The 9,169-nt window shown below is 38.8% G+C and overlaps 1 long non-coding RNA gene across 1 annotated transcript; it reads right to left on the reverse strand.

Annotated features, from left to right (window-relative positions):
- Positions 1 to 8,136: 8,136 nt before the first annotated feature.
- On the reverse strand, positions 8,137 to 8,948 carry LOC125289261. The gene is made up of 3 exons (XR_007192607.1): positions 8,870 to 8,948; positions 8,572 to 8,640; positions 8,137 to 8,443 (listed from the first exon to the last, which is right to left on the reverse strand). It is a non-coding gene; the product is annotated as an uncharacterized LOC125289261 (long non-coding RNA).
- Between the last annotated feature and the right edge of the window lie 221 nt (positions 8,949 to 9,169).

Raw genomic sequence — 9,169 nt, forward strand, 5'->3', positions numbered from 1 at the left:
TCCAAAGACAACAGAATCACTATTTAGAATTATCTAAAACAGTTTTTTAAGTAGTACTATCTAAAGCAACTTTCATTGGCCTTTCGAATTTTTTACTTTCACTTTCACGTCATTCACTTAAACTTTCCTACTTGCTAGATTTGACCAATCTTCCATAGCCTACGTGCACAAGTAGTTTGAGTACTGATATTCATTATCTCTCTGCTTGTTGACATCTTATCATGTATTTCATGATCGCTAAACGTTTGATTCTTTTTAATGTTTTCATCAGTTAACTTCATTCAACTGCAAGCTCTGCCGTTAAGTTGCGGACGTTGGTAAATTGCGGTAATGGGCGGAGAAAGGCAGAGAAAGTCACAGTTTACATTACATTGGATTGAAAGTTTGATAAATACGACGGAAACTTGGGTCTGATTGCGTTCGCAATCTGCGGCTTTTCTGTGGCGCTAATAACGCTACGTTCGCAAATGTACGTACATCTGGCCCTGAGTGTAAAGCAGTGAGTTGTGTTTACAGTTCTGCAAAAAGAGTGCTGTGCAGTGAATTGTGCCTACAGTTGTGCAAAGTGTGTGTTACAAAATTGCAAACTGAGTGCAAAGCAGTGTTTGTGCTCTTAGTTTTGCGAACTCAGTGAGTGGTTTTGCTGTAAGTATTAATAAATAGTTTTATAAATTGTGCTATAAGAATTGTGCTATCACAGTTGTGTTTAAGCATTCAGAAATCTGGATAGATAGGTTACATTGATAGGCTACATCTGAAGAAATAAGTTAGCTTCGCTATCTGTAACACTACAGTCCGTAACTATAGCCCTAATTATACACCAACATTTGTTTTTTTGGGTGCTGCACACAGTTTTGTAAATATGAATGCAGATTTATTTCAGAACCAGTAATAACTAATAAAAAACGGAACAATTTCAAAGAAGATTGTTTTCAATGTATAGACCTGCCATTGAAACCAAAGCCATTTTCACTAAAGGAAAGCATGTATCAAAACTAAGTACAGTATTTGTACTAAACAAAGTTGATCTAGAGTTTATGATGACAATCCTAATCACGTCTGTCTTCCTTTGTAGATTATGAGGAGGAATATGACGATGTGGATGTCTAATTGAGAAGATGAAAATGAGAGAGAGATAACGGTAAGATAACATAACAACATACAACATAACATCACAACGGTAACATGATGAAGGAATGCAAAAAAAATCTTACAATAATCCCAATTTTACTCTTTTGAAACAGAAATACAGTCACTAACACGAGCGGTTTTCCTGAAATCAATTATGTGACTGACAACAGCGCCTCGCGCCAGCAACTGCGGTGGAACAGAGAATTACAGTGAATCAGACTGCTTCACCAACTTTTCGTTTTGCTTCACTACCATAGATATCTTTCTCCATTGACTTCAATGTAAATCGAGTGAAACCCCAGGTGGCTCGTGGATTTTTTCTGTTTCAATTGATCCTAATGGCAGATAAGTTCAACCCGTGAAATTTCACACTTCCTGCCGTTGAGTATGATTGACGCAACAGCCAATCACTGTCTCCATTAGTGAGCTTGCTTGGCATAACTTTTCAGTTGCCTTCAGTGACCTTACTAGAGTTTCATTATAAATTGTGTAACTCATTCACATAGTTTTACATTCATTTTGTAAGGTAGCCTACATCGGATTTTTTTTCTGTGTAGGGGAGAACATTTTATTTAGGATTATTGTGTGTAGCTCTGTGTTTTCTAACATCAGCTAGGGGGGAAAGCTTGCTAGCGGTCTCCTCACCAGTCAGCTAACGTTAGTGACTCGCTAACGAGTTACTCGCTAATGAGTGAATGCAGAGGGGAGACCAAGAGACTTCCTGTGAAATTAACACAGTTCGTGGGTGCTACGGTAAGGACACTTGTTCCATGTAGGCTATGCATGAGAGAGTGCAGCTTTTGTCGTGGCTTCCCATTTTAAATCCTCAACTTTGTCAAAGACAATTCAGAACAATCTGCTTGAAGCTAAATTTCAACTACCATTTAAAAACAAAATAGACACAGCACCGTTTTTCGCGTGGCATATTGATCAGACCACTTCACATTTCATGCAAAGTACCATTGTCCACTATCGTAACATTATGTTGATGTGGCTGGAGTGATTGATTCAGAAAAATTATATAGGATTCTTCAGTGTATCAGGAGGCAAATGCCAAGTGGATTTTTAGTTTTGTAGAGAAGGAAGGCAGTGACAGAAACAAACTGGTTGGTCAAACGCCAGAGCAGCAGTCATGGTATAATTTCTTAATGTGAATTTCTGCATATGCACAGATATGCATTACCATTATTCATTACCAACAACTGAAAGCAATAATTAAAACCAAAATCAATAAAAACAGCACAAATTGAACCTACAAACACCATTGAACACCATTGAGCTATTAAGAATAGCAGACCATCCACAAAAAATAATTTCTAAACTCTACAAAGTGATTGCCTCTTCAACCTCCTCCATAACACTCCCAAAATGACCTGGTCCTCCTTCCAACCCCAGATATCTGGACAAATATCTGCAAGAATATATTCGCTATGACTTCCAACACCAACCTACAACTCATACAATATAAAACCATTCACAGGACTCCCTTCACCTAAAGCAAACTATTCAAAATGGGAATAGTCGACACCGACATCTGCCCTCACTGCACGTATTTGCATGCCACTTGGACCTGTCAGCCAGACCTGTTGATGTTACAGAGGCTTTTGCCACATACTATAGAAAGTTATATGAAGAGCAGCTGGACCCACACAAAAAAGACAAGATTGAGTCTTTTTTTAGATCCATCAAACTGGCAAAACTAACATCAGAAGAGGCTGACATGCTGTCATTGCCAATTACAGAAAAAGAAATCAGAGACAATATCTTAAAACTTAAAAATAACAAATCCCCAGGAACAGATGGTTTCCCAGGAGAATACTACAAAACATTTATAGATTATCTGACCCCAATCTTGTGTAAGGTCTATAACCATGCATTAAATAAGGAAAATCCGCCTGGATCCTGGTCAAAAGCGATAATTAGTGTTATCCACAAAGAAAACAAGGACCCAATCCAGTGTACCTCCTATCGTCCAATCAGCCTCCTGTGTGTTGATCTTAAAATTCTTACTTCAATTATAGCGAAAAGAGTACAAAAATTCATACACAAACTGGTAAAACCGGATCAGACAGGTTTTATTAATAATCGTCAAGGAGTAGACAACGTCAGGAGGGCCTTTTAGGGATACCTTCAGGGATACTGTTTTTAGAATTGGAGATTTTATTTAGATTAAGTGTTAGTATAATTTGTATTTTTGTAATTTGTATTTTAGTATATTTTTATATATTGTATTAAGTGTTAGTATAATTTGTATTTTAGTATATTTAGCATATTCTTTATCTTCTACTGTCCTTACTGCTTAGTTGTGTTTTTATATTATATACTTTAATTACTCTTTCTGCTGTTAAATAATGTGTTTGTGTTGTATGTATGCTGCTGCTGAGACCTTGCATTTCCCCTGGGGATCAGTAAAGTATCTATCTATCTATCTATCTCTATCTATCTTTAAACCTGCAATGTATTGCAGCCAAAAGGAATACCCCTTCAATGCTTCTCAGCTTAGATGCTGAGAAGGCATTTGATAGGGTTGACTGGTCTTTCCTCTATCAGACTCTCAGATATATGGGTTTCAATGACACATTTATTAATTGGATAGGCATATTTTATAAAAACCCTAAATCTAGAGTTAGAGTGAATGGGCACTGCTCCAACTTCTTCCCACTGGGACGTGGCACCCGCCAGGGAGACTCTTTATCTCCTTCTTTATTTGCCTTAAACATAGAACCATTGGCTGAATTAATAAGGACAAACCCCCTCATACTGGGTATTCCTGATGAGGGAATGATTCAACACAAACTAGCTCTATTTGCTGATGACATATTGTTATTCTTAGAGCGTCCCACGGTTTCTATCCCTGCACTTCTAAATAGTTTAAATAAATACAGTGCAGTGTCAGGATATAAGATAAATACTAACAAATCGGAAGCAATGATGATAAGTGGTGAATGGCCGCAGCAATTAGATGACTTGGTCTCCTTTAAAAAATCCAAACTGGGATTTAGATATTTAGGTGTTATTTTAACACCAAAACCAGCACAGCTTTACTCCTCCAATTACAACAAATTAATCAAAGAGATCAACCAAGATATAAGTAGGTGGGATATGCTACCTCTGTCACTTTTTGGCCGAATAGAGTCAGTGAGGATGAATATCTTACCTAGGCTCCTTTTCTTATTTCAATCTCTACCTATTCATGTGCCACAATCAACCCTTAAGCTTCTTGAAAAACGTATATCAAAATTTATTTGGCAAAATAGGAGACCCAGAATATGTCTAAAAATATTGATGGCAAGTAAAGAAAAAGGAGGCCTGGGTCTACCTAATCTTAAAATGTATTATTTGGCAGCCCAACTTAGAGCAATAGTGGCATGGGTGACCACAGATGAAGAAACAGGATGGCTATCCATTGAACAGAATTCTTTACCAGGGATACCAATATCTACTCTTCCATTTCTTAGTCAGCAGGCTCAGAAAAAAATAAAAATTAATAACATCTGGGTCAAACACACACTTAAAGCCTGGAGCAGTTTCCAGAAGAAATTAAAGGGGTCTATGGCTCTATCAAGAGCAATGCCCATTCTTGGAAACATTGATTTTCTCCCATCTTTGACAGACTTAGCATTCAGAAGATGGGCGGAGAAGGGGTTGGTTATTATAAATCAGTTGTTTGAAAACAACACATTGCAATCATTTTCACAACTTCAAGATCCGTTTGACTTGCACTCATGTGACTTGTATAGATACCTACAAATACGACACTATATCACAAAGCACACAGATTGGGATAGTCTAAAAAGAGATCCAACTGGGGTTGAATGGTACTTTATACATGTATCTCAACAAAGCATCAAGTATCACATATCTATAGGAGTCTTATGAAAGACACATCAGATAATACTTTCCATATAAAAAGTGAATGGGAAATGGAGTTTAATACAATTATAGATGATACATGGGAAGATGAATGTCTGGCAAGTCATAAAGGGATTGGAAGTCAAATGTGGAAAGAATTTGACTGGAAGGTGAAAATGAGATTCTTTAGGACCCCTCTTAAGGTATCATCAATGTTCAAATACAATGCCCCCAACACTTGCTGGAGAAACTGTGGCATGGTTGGGGACCATACCACATATTCTGTGACTGCTCCGTGATACAGACATACTGGAAAGACATTAAAAAGGAGTTGGACCAAATATTTAGGATGGATATTCCTCTGGACCCTTTACTTTTCATACTGGAGAAAACACCTGAAAACCTGCTTTCTAAGGACCAAAGCTACATGTTTCACATCTTGTTAATGATTGCAAGAAAAATGATCACTATTAATTGGATGAAGCCTAGCCCTCCTACAATAGCTCAGTGGATACAAAAAATCCAACAGGTCCATACAATGGAAGATATGACTGCTATTTTACAGTTGAAAATACCTTTGTTTGTAAGAAGATGGACCCCTGTTATTCTGGGCCTTGATTTAGAATAATAATCTAAACATACCGTGTGAATGCAATGGTTTATCTATCCTGCCTCTATGTAATCAGTATATGTGTTGAATGAAGCTCAACCACAAGGTGACTCCCCCCTTTTTTTTTCTTTTTTTTTTCTTTTTTTTTCTTCTTTCCTCCTTTTCTTTTGGTTGTTTTTAACCTCTCTTTGAGAGTGTGTTTAATGTGTGTGTGTGTGTGTGGGGGGGTCTATGTTTGTATTGTAATGCTAAAATTGCTTGTAATGTTCAGTATGGGCAATAAAGTTAAAAAAAAAAAAAAAAAAAAAAAAAAAAAAAAAAAATGGAAATCTAGAAACTCTTGTCACATGAATCATTGGATCAACCTAATTCCAGAACACATCCTTACAGAAGAACTCGCAGCACAAAAGAAGAACAATACATCAGCCTTCAATGGCATCTGGAACCCTTTCATAACGTTCTTCAAACTCCGCAATAACTGTATCATTTACACTCCCTACAACACCGATACTCAACATCTGCACCCCCCTCTCTTCCCCTGGTCATTATGCTGATATATACAACCCCCTCTCCCTCCCTTTCTTTCCCTACTTCTCTCTTTTCTCTCTCTCTCTCTCTCTCTCTCTCTCTCTCTCTCTATCACCTCGCACACACTCCCAATCATACACACACATACACACACTAACAGCCACCAGTCCTCTCAGTAGATCTGTCTACTCACACAGTAATACTGTATCTGTATATTTCCCTGTCTGTATGTATGTATTTGTCTGCCTGTCTGTCTACTTGTCCGTCCATTCGCCTATCTGTCTGTTTTCGTTCTGCTTGTCTGTATATTAGCGTCTGTCTGTCTGTCGTCTGCATCTGTTTTTCTGCCTGTCTGTTAGCGTCTGTCTATCTACCGTCTGTATATGTCTGTCTGTCCATCCACCTGTTCGTCTACGTCCATCTGTATTTAGTCACAAGATTTTTTATTTATTTTTTTTATTTTATTATCCTCATCTACCTCACAATATTAGGGCTATCACAGTATTAGGGGGTGGATGTGGGTCTGTCTGGAGTAATCACCGTTTGTACTTAATACATAATTTTAATTAAAATAAAGTTGTCCTCCGACGAGGGGGGGTGGTGGCGGGCACACAAAAAAAGAAAGAAACTGGTTGAAAGTCTTGTTTTGCATTACCTCACAAACCCCTGATAGCAAAATCAGTTGGCTAAATTCCATCTCTATCTTGGTCAGTAGAACCATTTTCCAAGGATTTGGGGTAGGACAGTTCCAATGGTTGGTTGGTTGGTTCCAACTCTAGTGGCCTAGTCTATGTTGTGAATGAGTGGAATTCTGAACGTAGATTCTTAACATGGAACCACTGCACTTGAACAGAGGCTGTATTACAGTAAGAACATGTAAAAAATTAGCCTGGCGGGCCATCCTATATCATTGAAATGTATAAATTGAAAAAGTCCAACTCCTCCAAAGTTGACACCAACGCCGATTCAAACAACCGCTCTTCGTTCACCATAGCCACCTTCCTTGTTGTTCACCGTCGCAGGACTGTCGTTATCCTGTTAAGCCCACCTTAAGACTCTAACAAAATAGAGCGCTGTGATTGGATGACGTCCACGGCGTCAGCCAATAGAAATCCCTATGGTTTGATACTAGACGTACAGGCTGAGCAAATTAATTTGCCACCACTAGGGTGCGTCTAGATTTCTAGGCTAGTAAAAAATATGTTTTCATTGGAAACTGGAATTTCTATTATGTTTCTTTGGATATATGGTAATGGACCCAATTGTTCTTGCTTATGTATTCATGTTTTCACACAATATTCCAATTTGATCGTAAAACATATATAATATAACATCATACTCCTACATTTACTAAACATGTCACAGAATGTACAGTAATCTCCAGGTACTGCTTCCCATAGGCAATCATTGGCATTGTTTTCATGTCCTCAATGTCCTTGATAATGCACTGTCGTCCTCAATAGGGTCCATGTTTTCTATTGGTTACTACTGATAATGTCATTAATCCATTATTGATTTGTTGTCCATTGATTGGTAATGTTGTTCTCACCTCAGGGTTTCCCTAGCCCGACGAGCCAGACCCACATTAAAATGTAGGGTCTGGGCACTCACCGTTCGCAGTGCTCAGTCCGAGGGGCGGGATAATCGGTTGTCTTTCAAATTCCCTCTGCACGCAATAGGACAGCGCTGAGTCCCATGTTTTTTTTCCCACCAGCGGAGCTAGTTGGCTAGTTCAAACTTTTGCCAACTTAAAACAAGCTTAACTCGTGTCACACTGTTGGCCAACAGCAACATCTATCTTCTTTGTTTTCAAGTAGCAGGGAATTCAAGCCAAACCGTTGCAACTCTGCCATCAATCATTATGTTAAGCCCGCCTAACGACTCTATACAGGATTTGATTGGCCTGATAGAAGTTTAATTTTTCGAGCTCTCAAGCCAACGGAGAGTTGCTAGACTAGCCCTGGAAGCAAATGTAATTTGCTGCAGCTAGGGTGCGTCTAGATTTCTAGGCTAGGGTTTCCCATCATTATTGTTTGAAAATGTGATGGACAGAATTTTGTGAGAAAGAGTCAATAGATTCAAGAGCTCTCAATGAATCAGAGGAAAAACAACATGGAAACTGTAGTCAAAATTTCAATGGGTCCATCTTTCAGTGTTTCCTGCTTCAGACATATGGCTTCAATCTTCCGTGTTTTCTGTTTGAGTGCCTGTAGTTCGCCCCTCGATATCTGTGGCATTGAACCCCCAGTATCACAGACACAAACAGGTATGGAGAGACCACCAGCAAGGAACAAACCATTCGCGATACAGATAGAGTAGAGGCTGGAACACACACACACACACACACACACACAGTGATTAGGTGTGAGTAATGGGGCCAAAAGTGTCTATTCACATCATTCAAATTAGGGCCCTCTGAGGCCTACCCGAGAAAGACAGAAGGTAATTACCGAGTGATTAATCTTGGCCACCGTGAGTGATGTTATTGCTGGGTTGTGAGGCTGTCTCAACTCTCTGTGCTGTAGACAGAACAATCGACACAAACATGGAGGGACTATACAGTATGTGATGTTTTAAAACTAAGAACAAACTATCATCTTGGGGAATTTGTCCTATCTTTGCTTTGTAACTTACAAGTATTAATTAAACACATGATAGCTACATAGATAAATTAATAAGTAAATTATGTATGTAATTGTGTGTAAAATACATACATTGATTTTGATATAATAGCCTATATTTACTGACCTAATGCAGTGATTTCTATGGCTGTGCTGACTTGAGATCTCTTTGGTCTGCTGTTCCTCTCTCCTTCACACGTAAACTGGTTTTGTCCAGCCTGGGCAAGGAGAGTGACAGCGACGGCCTTACTGGTCATGTTGGGAATCAGACTGCGGTCTCTGTACCAGCTATACCGACCCCAGTCTGTGTAGTCGGCTATGTCACATCTCAGAGACATGATGTCTCCAGCGTAGAACAGACTCTGTGGATTCTGCAGAACAACAGTAGATGCAGGCAGAGCTGGCCAGAGAGATAAAGACATCAGGT

This window comes from Alosa alosa, chromosome 24 (genome assembly GCF_017589495.1).
Source record: "Alosa alosa isolate M-15738 ecotype Scorff River chromosome 24, AALO_Geno_1.1, whole genome shotgun sequence".
Classification (NCBI taxonomy): Eukaryota; Metazoa; Chordata; class Actinopteri; order Clupeiformes; family Clupeidae; genus Alosa; species Alosa alosa.